The sequence below is a fragment of the Denticeps clupeoides genome, chromosome 3 (genome assembly GCF_900700375.1).
Source record: "Denticeps clupeoides chromosome 3, fDenClu1.1, whole genome shotgun sequence".
NCBI classification, from domain to species: domain Eukaryota; kingdom Metazoa; phylum Chordata; class Actinopteri; order Clupeiformes; family Denticipitidae; genus Denticeps; species Denticeps clupeoides.
Window position 1 is genome coordinate 26,330,232 of NC_041709.1, and position 13,127 is coordinate 26,343,358.

A 13,127-nucleotide genomic window follows, 5' to 3' on the forward strand; every position below is an offset into this window, starting at 1 on the left:
TCTGGACCAACACCAGTTTGCTTACCGTAGCAATAGGAGCACAGAGGATCCAGTCTCCATAGCGCTGCACTCTGTACTCACACACCTGGACAAGCAAAACACCTATGCACGGATGCTGTTTGTTAATTTCAGCTCAGCATTTAACACTATCATCCCCTCTAAGTTAATCACTAAACTTAGAGCCCTGGACATTAATACCTCACTTTGCACCTGGATTATGGACTCTCTGACAGCCCACTCTCTGACAGCCCACAGCATGTAAGGTCAGGCCACATCTGCTCCACTACTGTCACGCTCAGCACTGGTGTACCGCAGGGCTGTGTGCTGAGCCCCTTCCTCTACTCCCTCTTCACTCACGACTGCCAACCTGTGTATAGATCGAACTCCGTTATCAAGACAGCAATGATGAGACTGCCTACAGGAAGGAGGTCCAGCATCTGGCCACTTGGTGCACAGACAATAATCTGCTCCTAAACACCACCAAGACCAAGGAGCTCATTGTGGACTTCAGGAGGGAGAGAAGAGGCTCGCATGATCCCATCCACATCAATGGGATGGCTGTGGGGCCTGTTTCTTCCTTCAAGTTCCTGGGGACCCACATCTCAGAGGACCTGTCCTGGATCAATAACACCTCCAGCCTGGTTAAGAAGACTCACCAGCGCCTCTTCTTCTTGAGAACATTAAAGAAGAACCAGCTATCCACTACCATCCTGGTGAACTTCTACCGCTCTACAATAGAGAGCATCCTAACCAGTGTGTTATGGTAGCTGCACTGTTGCTGAGCGTAAGGCGATGCAGCGGGTGGTGAAAACTGCCCAGCGCATCACAGGGACTCCACTTCCATCCATTGAGGACATCCAGAGGAAGCACTGCTTGCGTTGCACACGCAGTATTCTTAAGGACTCCTCCCACCCAGCCCACGGACTGTTTCCTCTCCTGCCTTTGGGCAGACACTTTAGGCTACCACGGACAAGAACCAGCAGACTTAAGAACAGCTTTTTTCCCAGAGCTGTCTCCTTGCTGAAATCCTCTGCCCCCCCATACACTTTTGATAACCACTGTACTACCTAATCTTGCACATTTTTGCACATAATCATTGCGCTACATTGTACATAGAATTCTGACTTTACACTTTTTTATAAATATGTTCATATTTATCCATCTCCTGTACATATTACCTTATGTATATACATAACTTATTTGACCTTTATCCTGCACTTGCTGCTTATTGTACTTCTGGTTAGACCTAAACTGCATTTCGTTGCCCTGCACTTGTACATGTGTAATGTCAATAAAGTTGAATCTAATCTATTCATAGAGCTTTCACTGTAGTCTGTGCGATCTGATCCTTTGTGGGGACGGCTATGGCATATTTGAAAAAAAAAGTCAGTCATCACCAATATATAAGGATGGGAGTCATTCGCTTTACCTAACGAAATTCTCTGATTCTCTAAGTAGCCTCTGACCAACCGCTGAAAGGGACGTACCATGCTTTCAGTTTTCCACTGGTGCACCCCACTAAGATCAGGGTCAACCCCCTGAAGGGTCACCCAATCCACCGGAGGATGTTCCCCTACTATAGGCACATCCATATTTTCCCCACCTCTGGGTTGTGAGACTGTATGTGCTTTGACCAGGTTATTTCTGGCCCCAACAGGAACCCAGGATAGGGCATCTGCATTTTGGTTTACGGTCCCGGGCCTATAGCAGATTTCGAAATTGTAGTTAGACAGTTGGGCCACCCAACGCTGTTCTGTTGCCCCCAAGTTGGCGGTCTGAAGATGAGTTAAGGGGCAGTTATGGATATAGACTTTAAAGGATGACCCCCAGAAATAGTCTTTACATTTCTCTGTGACTGCCCACTTCAATGCCAATAACTCCAGTTTAAAGGAGCTGTAATTCTTAAACTCGCATATGCAATCACTCTCTCCTTACATTCTTGAACCTGAGCGAGCACTGCCCCAAGACCGTGGAGGCTGGCATCCGTATGTAACACTCCCACTAGGCTGAGGCTAGCATGTTGGAATGCACTATAACTGTATGCAATTCACCTCCCTTGCACCAATTTATAATTCAATTCCCATGTAATATTACATCCTAGGTCCCAGCTCTTATACCATAATTTAGAAGTGAAACTCACAGAAAACCACAACACATGAAATCACAGATACAATGGAACTATATATCACAACTGAACATTTATTTCCATCCCCAACAATTATACCGGGGAAAAACCCACACCACATAAACATTAAAACAATAACACAAATAAAATACCCAGGTTTTAAATTTAAAATACAGTTATCTGCTGTACAAATAATAACAAAAATAATTCAGACATAGGACAGGACCGGGGTCTGGAGGAGGGCCCTTTTGAGTCTTTTTTCAAAAGCCTCTTGACAGGACGATGTCCAGGATACGGCCGCTGTTTTCTTGCCCCCTAACAGAAAGTCATTGACTCTCTCCCCCAGACACCTCTACAGTAGGCACTGGAAAGTTGCAGGCGCGTTACAATGTCCAAAAGGCATCTGCTCCCACTGGTAGAGACCCATTGGGGTTACAAAAGTGGTCTTTTCTTTGTCCCGCGGGTCTACTTCAACTTGCCTATAGCCGCTGGCTAGGTCCAGGGTGGAGTACCACGTGGCCTTTTTCAGTCCAGTCAAGGATTCTTCGATATGAGGGAGTGGGAACGCATCCTTAGGGGTAACTGCATTAGGCTTTCGGTAGTCCACACAAAACCGCCAGATCCCATCTTTCTTTTTCACTAGGACCACTGGGACTTCCTATGGGCTAGAACTCTCTGTGATGATCCCGCTGACCAACATACCTTGCAGCAGGTCACGGAGCTCAGGATACTGACTGAGGGGAACAGGTCTGTAATGTTCTCGTATTGGAAATGTCAAGTACAGTGGCTTGTAGTATGGTGTTATTGGCTGTAATGTGTTTTTTTGTTTGTTTTTACTGACTGGTGCTCATTAATGGGTCTGGGACTAAATGAACACTAATAATAACCGTCTATGTTCCTACCAGGGACTGGTGTGTTGCATCATCCTGGTTTTCAGTGACTCTGATGGACTAATTGGTGGAGACTGGGTATTGGTTGTGGGTAGGTTTGTATGTCTTATAAATAGGGCCCACCTTACATCGTGAGGGGGCGGAGAGAACAGTGACGAGGACCGGAACCAGGACTCGTGACGTCACTAGCGGCGCGAACGGCGGCGACGCGACCAGATGCCGGACCGTGACCAGCGGCGTAGTGGAGGATGGAGCGGCCAGCGGCGCTACAGCCAGTAACCGACAACGCGAGCTAAGTACCCCGCAAAGGGACGTCGGAGTTGCAATTTGCAATTAACGCGTTATTGTATGTGGACCTGAATCATTCCGTCTAGCAGCCCGACGGTGTTTGTGTTGCAGTGGGATCGGCGTACAGCGACGGCGGCCGACGAAAGAAGGAAGCGTGGACCGAGTGGAACGGCGCCTACTCTTGTTACGTTTTCATTCATATATGCCTGGCCGGGAACTGGCCGGGTATTTTTAAATAGGTATATGTTATTAGATAATTAGTAATGCGGTGTGTATGGGGGTTAAGATAACCAGCCTGGTTTGTCACCATACTGATTTTATTACCCACCCAACCCCCTTAAAATGTGAATTTGTGGTGCTTCACTTGCGGTTTGTAAACATGTGTTTGGTGTGAACTCAGATTTTTGATGACTTGTGGGTTTGTATGTGTGCTCTGAACTGTTGTCACGATTTGCTGTGTGTACCGGGGAGTGTGGCATCAACTCTGCAGTACCAGTGAGGTGTGACCATTCCTGGCAGTGTTATTCTCTTACGCCCCCAACATGCATTTGGTCTGATTTATTTAAACAACTAATAAAGTGTACTGTTTGAATTATACTTTGCGTGTTGCCTGTGTCTGGGGTGGACACAGGGGGAGCATTAAGTAACCTTACGGTCACGACAGAGGGGCATCCCCGTTGGAATCTGGTGCATTAGTGCACTGGTCCGGCCATAATCCTCCTCATGGGCAGCAAAAATGCAAGTAAAGCACCACAAATTCACACTCTAAGAGGGATGGATGGGTAATAAGATATAGTATAGTAAATGAACCAGGCTGGTTATCTTGACCCCCATACACACAACAATCCTGAATATTCAATAAATACATACCGATATAAAAATACCTATTTATTAAGTAAAGGATCTTAAAACAGTCCCCCCGACCAGTACAAAACCAGTCCCCAACACAGGCAGAGAAAATGGCCATGAACCATCATGTGACTGGGAGGAACACGGAATGAGGTAACGTGACTCCTATAAATAGGCTAGAGAGCAGCTGCCAACTGCTCAGTCATTGAATGACACACGTCATTAGACTCGGCCCCGAAATCCTCAGTGACCAATACTATCACCTCACCACTCCTCCTCAGGTTCCCCTGACTGTCCCTCCATGAACCCCACCTTTCTTGGTCATTGGGCATGGTGTTGGAGTGGGGAGCGCACTGCCATCGGCATTGCCTACTGCCACAGCCCTCCCTGTCTGCCTCCTCAAACCCAGAACCGACCCGTCCTGTATTAGACCATGTCCCCTCCTGCTATCACAACCTAGTCTTCAGCCCAGCCAAAGCTGCCCAGCTGCCTCCCCATCGACCAGGCGACATGGCCATTGACCTGCTACCGGGAACCACTCCCCCGAAAGGACATCTATACTCCCTCTTGAAAGCAGAGCAACTCGCCATGGAGCGGTTTGTGGCGGAGGCGCTCCAGAATGGCACCATCCGCACCACGACTTCGAGGCAGGGTTCTTCTTCATGACCAAGAAGGATGGTGGTCTGCGACCGTGTGTGGATTATCGTGGACTCAACAAAATCACTATCAAAAATCGAACACCATTACCCCTCACCAACACCGCACTCGACGCCCTCTTGGGAGCAAAGTACTTCACAAAACTGGATCTCCGTTCGGCCAATAACCTGATTCGCATCTAAGAGGGCGACGAGTGGAAGACCCCCCCACTGGTCACTTTGAATCTCTGGTCATCCCCTTTGGTCTGTGCAATGCACCCGCCGTCTTCCAGCAGTTCATCAATGATGCTCTCCAGGACATGCTGGGATGGTGGGTGTATGCCAACCTGGACGATGTGCTCATCTACTCGCCCACCCTGGAATCACATATCCAACACGTGAGAGCAGTACTGAAGAGATTGCTCGCCCATCGACTGTATTGTAAGCTGGAGAAATGCGCCTTCCACCAGCGCTCCACCACGTTCCTGGGTTTTACCATCTCGTCCCAGGGTGTGGCCATGGAGCCCAAGAAGCTGGAAGCAGTGGCATCGTGGCCCCTACCCACGACGCTGAAACAACTGCAACGCTTTCTTGGGTTTACGAATTTCTATTGTCGCTTCCTCCGTGGCTACAGTACAGTCGCAGCACCCCTCACTGCTCTCACCAAACCTTCATCACGTCCGTTCCACCTAACTCCTGAGGCCATTCAAGCTTTTAAATCCTTGTGTCGTCATTTCAGCACTGCCCCCATTCTTCAACACCCAGATCCTTCCCTTCCATTTGTTGTAGAAGTGGATGCGTCAGAGGTGGGTGCTGGTGCTGTCCTCTCTCAATGCGGTCCAGACCGGAAATTGCACCCGTGTTGCTTCTTCTCACGGAAGTTCACCCCTGCACAGCGTCAATACGGGGTGGGGGACCGTGAACTGCTGGCAGTCAGGTGGGCCCTCGAGGAGTGGCGGCACTGGCTACAAGGCAGTGACACCCCCTTTCTGGTCTGGACCGATCACCAAAATCTCATATCAATCAAAGCCACCAAACAACTCAATCCCCACCAGGTGAGGTAGGCATTATTTTTCGAGCAATTCAACTTTCAACTCTCCTACCGTCCCGTCACGTCAACACGCCCCAGACTCAACCATCCTCCGACCCCAATCCCGTTCTTCCTCCTCATCGCATCCTGGGCCCTCTCCGGTGGTCCCTCGAGACGAAGGTCCGGGCTGCCCAGTTGTCCGACCCTGGCCCAGCTATTACCCCACCAGGGTGCCTGTACATCCCAAATACCTGCCGGCCCGATGTACTGCATTGGGGCCATTCCTCTGTGCTCTCAGGCCATCCAGGATGCCAACGGACCCTCTCCTTCATTCGCCGGGCATTCTGGTGGCCTTCGGTACGGCGGGACATACAGGCCTACGTTGATGCCTGCGACGTCTGTGCCCGGGCCGAGACTCCCAACACTCCGGCTGCTGGGCCCCTGCATCCTCTTCCCATTCCTCAACGCCTCTGGACCCACCTCACCTTGGACTTCATCACCGGTCTCCCTGAATCTAATGGTATGACCACCATCCTGACCATAGTGGATTGCTTCTCCAAAGCGGTCCACTTGGTCGCCCTGCCTCAACACGTGGTCCGCCTTCATGGGTTCCCCCAGGACATCGTCTCTGATCGGGGACCCCAATTCGTCTCAGCTGTGTGGAAGGCGTTCTGTCACCTCATTGGATAAACCTGCAGCCTCTTCTCTGGCTACCATGCCCAGACCAACGGTCAGGTGGAGAGGGCCAACCAACAGCTGGGACGATACCTGCGGTGCTTTGCGTCGGAACACCAACGCACCTGGCCCGGGTTTCTCCTTTGGGCGGAGCTGGCCCACAACCTGCAAGTCTCCTCCACCACTGGCCATAGCCCCTTTGAGATCTGCCATGGATATCAGCCCCCCATCTTCACTCACCAGGTGCCCACAGGTGGGGTCCCCTCGGCCCATCAGATGATCCGCGGTTGCCAAAAGGCCTGGAAATCCGCACGGTCTGCCCTCCTTGCCACCTCACGAAAGATGTCCACCTAGCACGATCGCCGGCACCCCCGGCGACTGTGTTTCCGAGTGGGACAGAGACTGTGGCTATCCACCCAAGACCTGCATCTCAGGACAGAGTCACACAAACTTTCCCCTCGATACATGGGGCGGGGGGGGGTGGTGGGGGGGGGGGTACTGTCACATGATTCCATCATGTGATTCCATCATGTGACTGGGAGTAACACGGAAACGAGGTAACGGGACTCCTATAAATAGGCTAGAGAGCAGCTGCCAACTGCTCAGTCATTGAATGACGCACGTCATTAGACTCGGCCCCGAAATCCTCAACCCAAGTAAGACCGTACCTGTCCTCTCTGTTCTCCTGATTCCCAAACTTCTTCCTGTCACCCTGTTCTGCCCTGTCTTGTGTCGCATATTAACGCGGTGGAACTTACCTTTCTCCTTGCATCCCGCAGCTCTGAGGTTTCTCGTCGTGTGACACCTACATAGGCTGCTACACCGGTGGCAGCAAGTATTCACAGAAAATGTATTCACACAAAACAATGTGACTGTGAGGAAATCCAACCCTCCTCCCAGTGATCAGGTGCTGTGTCTAACCACGGTAGATATGGGGAAAACTCTTTGCAAAGTTAATTCATGAAAGTATGCTGGACCAGACAACATCCCTGGAAGATGCTGAGGGAATGTGCAGATCTGTTGGCAGATGTTCTCACCGACATCTTCAACATCTCACTGGGCACCACCATTGTTCCAACAGTTTTCATGTCTCAAGAAAACCACACAAGCTTCTCAGTTCATTGCTGTTCACCCTGCTGACCCACAACTGTGCAGCGATGCACAGTTCCAACCAAATCATCAAGTTTGCAGATGACACAACCGTGGTGGGTCTCATCAGCAAGAACAATGAGTCAGCATACACCAACTGACAGACTGATGTAAAGTCAACAATCTGATTCTCATTGGTGGATCTTGTGTGGAGATCATCAAGAACACAAAGTTCCTCTGTGTTCATCTAGAGGAGAACTTCTCCTGGACTTTCAACACCAGTTCAACAGCCTAGAAAGCCCAGCAGTGTCTCTACTTCCTGTGGAGGCAGAGGAAAGCTCATCTCCCACCATCCATCCTTACCACCTTCTATAGAGGGACAATTGAGAGAATTCTGACCAGCTGCATCACTGTCTGGCTTGGGAACTGCACCGCATCAGACCACAAGGCACTACAGCAGATAGTGAAGATCATCAGAGTCTCTCTCCCCTCCACAATGGACATTTGCCACACACGCTGCATCAGGAAAGCCACCAGCATTGTGAAGGACTCTACACACCTTTCATCCCACAGGCCACACTCATGTTCAGAACATATATCTATTACATTCCTATAACAGAAGCATTTGCACATTGTTACTGTGCACCTTCATGGCTTGTTTCACTGTTTTTAGTGCTGTCTGTATTGCTATTCTGTTATTCTTGTACTGCTTGTCTTGCACTACCTGTGTCCAATATTTGCACTTTATGTAGCCAGTTTGTCTGTCACTTTAAGTCAGTATGTAACTTTGTTTAAATGTTACCTGTAGCACCAGGTTACCTGTAGCACCATGCTCCCTTAGCATGAGTCCATATTTTGAACAACAAGATATAGTCCTATGCAACCCAAGAAATGATAGTCATGCCACATCTGAATAAGAGGCAAAGCACAAGCGCTCAACAAGGAAGTGTGACACAGACTAACACTTAAAGAGTCCTAATCACCAGATTAGGAAATTATCTGTAGCTAATTAAGTCACTTAGCACATATGCACCTGGCTAGCCCAGGGCTGCCTTGGTGTCACAAGTATAGGGGACAATAAAAAAATCATATTATAGCTTATGATTCATGAGCATTGTTTTGAAGTTGCAGTTATTAGACTCAGACCGGAAAAAACAGATCCATGTTATAGTATATAGGATAAAACTCTTTTGGTTTCTATTTGCTTCATCCTATTAAAGAATGTGAAGTTATCTGGCATGAAAGAAATTACATGTAACATCTAAAAGAAGACAGGAATATTATAATACCTGTGAAACCAGAGACTGTACTTTCTTATTATATCACACAGGTGATAATTAATGGAATTTCTCTTTAAACTTTGCTCTAAAGTTTGCACCTAATTTCACTTGTGATGAATGAGGCAGAAACATAGAATTTCTGTAAAGGTTAACTGCTTATATCAGCTTGTTCTTTCCAAATTGATCAAGTGTACTAAGATTGCATATTAATACTCCTGCTATAGTTGTGTGTGTTTCTGGAATATTGGATGTCAGTCAGTAATTAACCTGAAAATTCTCATCCCATGTCATTTCAAGCTTATCACCCATAGCAAATCCAGCAGGTTGACTTATGTCAGCCTTCTTAATTAAAAAGCCTGCAGTCTTGCTCACCATCACAATAATGGAAGATGACCATTGAAACCAAACACAGATTCTTTAGACAGCACCTGTTAATTTTTTCTCAGCCATGCACATATGCCTGTTCACCGTAATGTATGCACATACATTAATATTTGTGCCTTCAGGCCTACAATAGGATTAATACATTCATACATACATTACAAAATACATAATACAGGTATGTATGCTTGAAACACAGAGATGAAAGAAAGAAACCAGTCTGTGCTGATCCTCAGATGATAAAATGTCCCTGACCTTGAATACATTTAGGTAGTATGAGTGTGAATTGGTATCATACACTACACAGCACATAGTGCCAATCAGACCTTGCCTGCTCCTTTCAACCCTTGCCAAAGAAGTCAATGGATGGAGAGGTGGTGATACACCGAATAACAATACATTATGCTGGTGCATTACCAATGCACAAATGAAACACAGTTGATTATTACAAAATATTTCTTATTTCTATGAAGAATGAAACTAATTTTTTGTAGTACTATTTTGTTTTATTATTAATTATATTTAGTGCATTTTTTCTTACAGTTTATACATAATTTCGCCAAATGTATTGGTGTTCTCATCTATGGGTAAGTGTCACGACTACGGACTTACGGGGGAAGGAAGCGCAGAGGTCTGACATGCTGGGAACGGGTTTTTTTTATTAAATAAACAATAAACACAAATAAAGAACTCAAATTACAAACACGCACACTGGTGCCAAATGAAGTTCACGAAAATGCCGGAGACTTCGAAGGGGCGGAAGTCTCTGGCATTTAAGCGCTGTCAGGATTGGCCACCGGTGTTGAGCCCAGCTGCAGTCAATCCTGACAGAGCCCCCCCTCCAAGGGCTACGTCCTCGGAGCCCCAGCAGTACCATCAGTGGAGGTGGCGGGGCGGACGGCGGCAACCACAGGGCTCCTGCCCTGCTGTATCCTCCCCTTGGCAGCCCCGGTCCCTTGGGCTGGCTCCCCGGCGAGGTTAGGCGTGGCGGCCCAGGTCCCTCGGGCTGGCTCCCCGGCGAGGTCAGGCGTGGCGGCCCCAGACCCTCGGCCTGGCTCCCCGGCGTGGTCCCGCTTGGTGGCCCCGAACCCTCGGCCTGGCTCCCTGGCGTGGTCCCGCATGGCTGCCCTGGACCCTCGGACCTGCACAGAAAAATCAGGGCCGATCCCTCCGGGTACATGAGGGCCCTGTCCCCTCTGACACGTCTTGTGTCACCACCTGCACCGCGCAGGGAGATTGTTCCGGAGCCTCCGGCGACCGTTCCAGGCACCCCAGGCTGGTGCCTTCTGGGACTATGCAGCCCCTCTCGCTGCACGCCCCTGGTGCCAAGGGGGGGGCATTGCCAGACCATCCGGCTAGCCCCTTCTGCGTCCGTTGGGACAAGCAGGCCCACTTCCTGCCTGTCCCAGTTGGGTCCTCATGCCTACCAGGGGGCTCTATGGCGCTCCACCCCTCTGGAGGCGGATGCAGGCCCATTCCTGGCCCACCCTCCTCACCGGCTAGCGGAGGACACAGCTCCATCGCTTCCCCACCTACCCTCTCCTCAGGAGGAGCCCCCAACCCGAACTGCACACCCCCAAAAAATTATTTGGGGGAGCACCCCCCCGGCTGGACTTAGGGGTACCTTGGGGCTTGTCCACCTCGCCTTGGACCAGCACATTCGGGTCAGGAACCTCCTCCCTGGGGTTCGGCTCCGCAGCTGGGTCGCCATCTGGTGGACACAAAGAGGGGAAGTGGGGGCGACATACGGACACATATACCATGCACACACACACACAGACAGAGACAGACAGAAGAGGGGGTCGTCTGGTTCCCTCTCTGAGCACTCCTCAGGGGGCCCAGCCAGGATCTCGGGAGGCGCGACCTTCTTGTCGCTCACCAGTGCTGGGCCTTCTTGCCCCAGATCCTGACTGGCTCTGGATGTGGTGGAGGGGCAGAGTTCGATCCCTGGCTCAGGCTCTGGCCGATCAAACTCCGTCCTCAGTTTCTGCAGGAAGTCCCGAAAACTCCTTCTGTCTGTCTCTCCCTGCTGCCAGTGGGCTGTGCCCCTGCCCCATGCTGATCCCGGGACCCTTGGGCTGGGCACGTCGCTGGAGATGGTGGTGGGCGTGGGGGTGTGGTGGACGTCTTCTCCAGCATGCGGGGGCGCTGGTGATGCGCTGCCGTTCAGCTGGGGAACGTCCGGGCAGAGGAAAGGCGGGTCGGCGACTGGAGCTGGGAAGGCATCTTCCCTGTGAGGCAGTTCCGGCAGTGCAGTTGCTGGCTGGCGAGCTCCTGTCGCCCTGTTCCACCAGCTTACCCCCGCATGGCTGTCCTCCTCCTCGCTGTTGTCGCACCTCTGGGAGTGACGTGGGTCTCCACGTACCTCGCGACGATCATGGACGGGCACGATGGGCAGTCCCGGCACCGACTGCCCAATCGGCGTCATCCTCATCATAGTCCGTGTCGACCTCGTACCCTCGGAAGTCACGTGGGTCATCACGGATGTCGCGACAATCTCGGACGCGCGCGTTGGGCCGAGCCATCCCGGCCCCGACTGCCCAACGAAAATCCACGTCATTGTCGCTCACGTCATCCGTGCCCTAACACCGGAGACTCAGAGGGTCGTCCACCCTGCGGACATCCTGGACCCAGGGTGTGATCAACTCCCATGGGCAGTACTCTGGCCATTCTGGCTGGAGCCTGCCCACCTCCTCGCTGGAGGGACGCCGCCGTTGTCGCTTCTCACCCCCCTGGAAGTGACGTGGGTCCCCGCGACGATCATGGACGGGCGCAATGGGCGGAGCCCAACTCTCGTCTCCCGTGCTTTCGTCATCGTCCGTGTCGTCCCAATCCACGGGGAGCCTTACCAGCAGAGCACAGAGTTCTTGGCTCGACATGGCGAAGATCGTGGGGGTCGCATCCTCTGCGCTCTGCAGTCAATCCTGACAGTAAGGAACGTGGACAATGTGGACGGTGACAAGGAGGAACACACAGGCCAAACCAAGTGTGAGTGTGTGTGTGTGTCAAGAGATTTCACAATTTCATACTCTCAACTTTGGGAACACCATTGCAGGCCAACAACAGGTTTCTGGGTCATTTAGGTGAATGCATGCACAGAGGCTTGTGATAGAGCAAGTTTGTGTGTTTTGAAAGTGAGTTGATTTATATTTTTATATATTCTTGTTTGAGTCCAGGACTGTATTTCTTTGCTATTGTTGCAGGGGTTGTATTAATTGTGCTGCGTTGAGCTGTAAAGAGAATGAAAATACAATTTGAACATGTCCAGGGATCCACACATTCCTAAGGGGGAAGAAATGTTCTGATCTTGGCAATTTATCATCCCAAGACACAAATCCTGCCTGCACACACACACAGGAGACAGGAGGGATCCAAGCCCGGAACAGCAAAGCAAATAAATGAGTTCCTACTGTCTCTTAACTTGAATTCTTTGAAACTCTTTGTGAAGTTTTGATCTCTTTTTGTGAAGACATGAAGTAGTCAGTCTGCCTTTTGGCTAAACTGAATGCTTGTCAAATTAATACTATTCGAGTTCTATGAGGTCAAGCTCTATTGAGTGGAATGGTTATTGAATGAAAGATTCAGTGCTTTTTAGACACAAAATCTTTTTTCCATCACAGTCCCAAATTGAGGCTGCACATTCATTTATGGTGCATTCAACTAGCTACAGGGGGGTGTCATTCGGGCAGAAAAGACAGTGATACGGTGCCACCCAAGACATGGGCCAGAGCCACACTAATGTTATAGAGATAAAAAAAAATCACTTTTTACTTTTAAATCAGCCTTTAGGGGGACATTTTTAATCCTTGTTAGACAACTGAGGATTCCCTTCCTGCAATTTAATTTTTGAAAATTTAGTTTCTACATTCTGTATGCAACATGCCC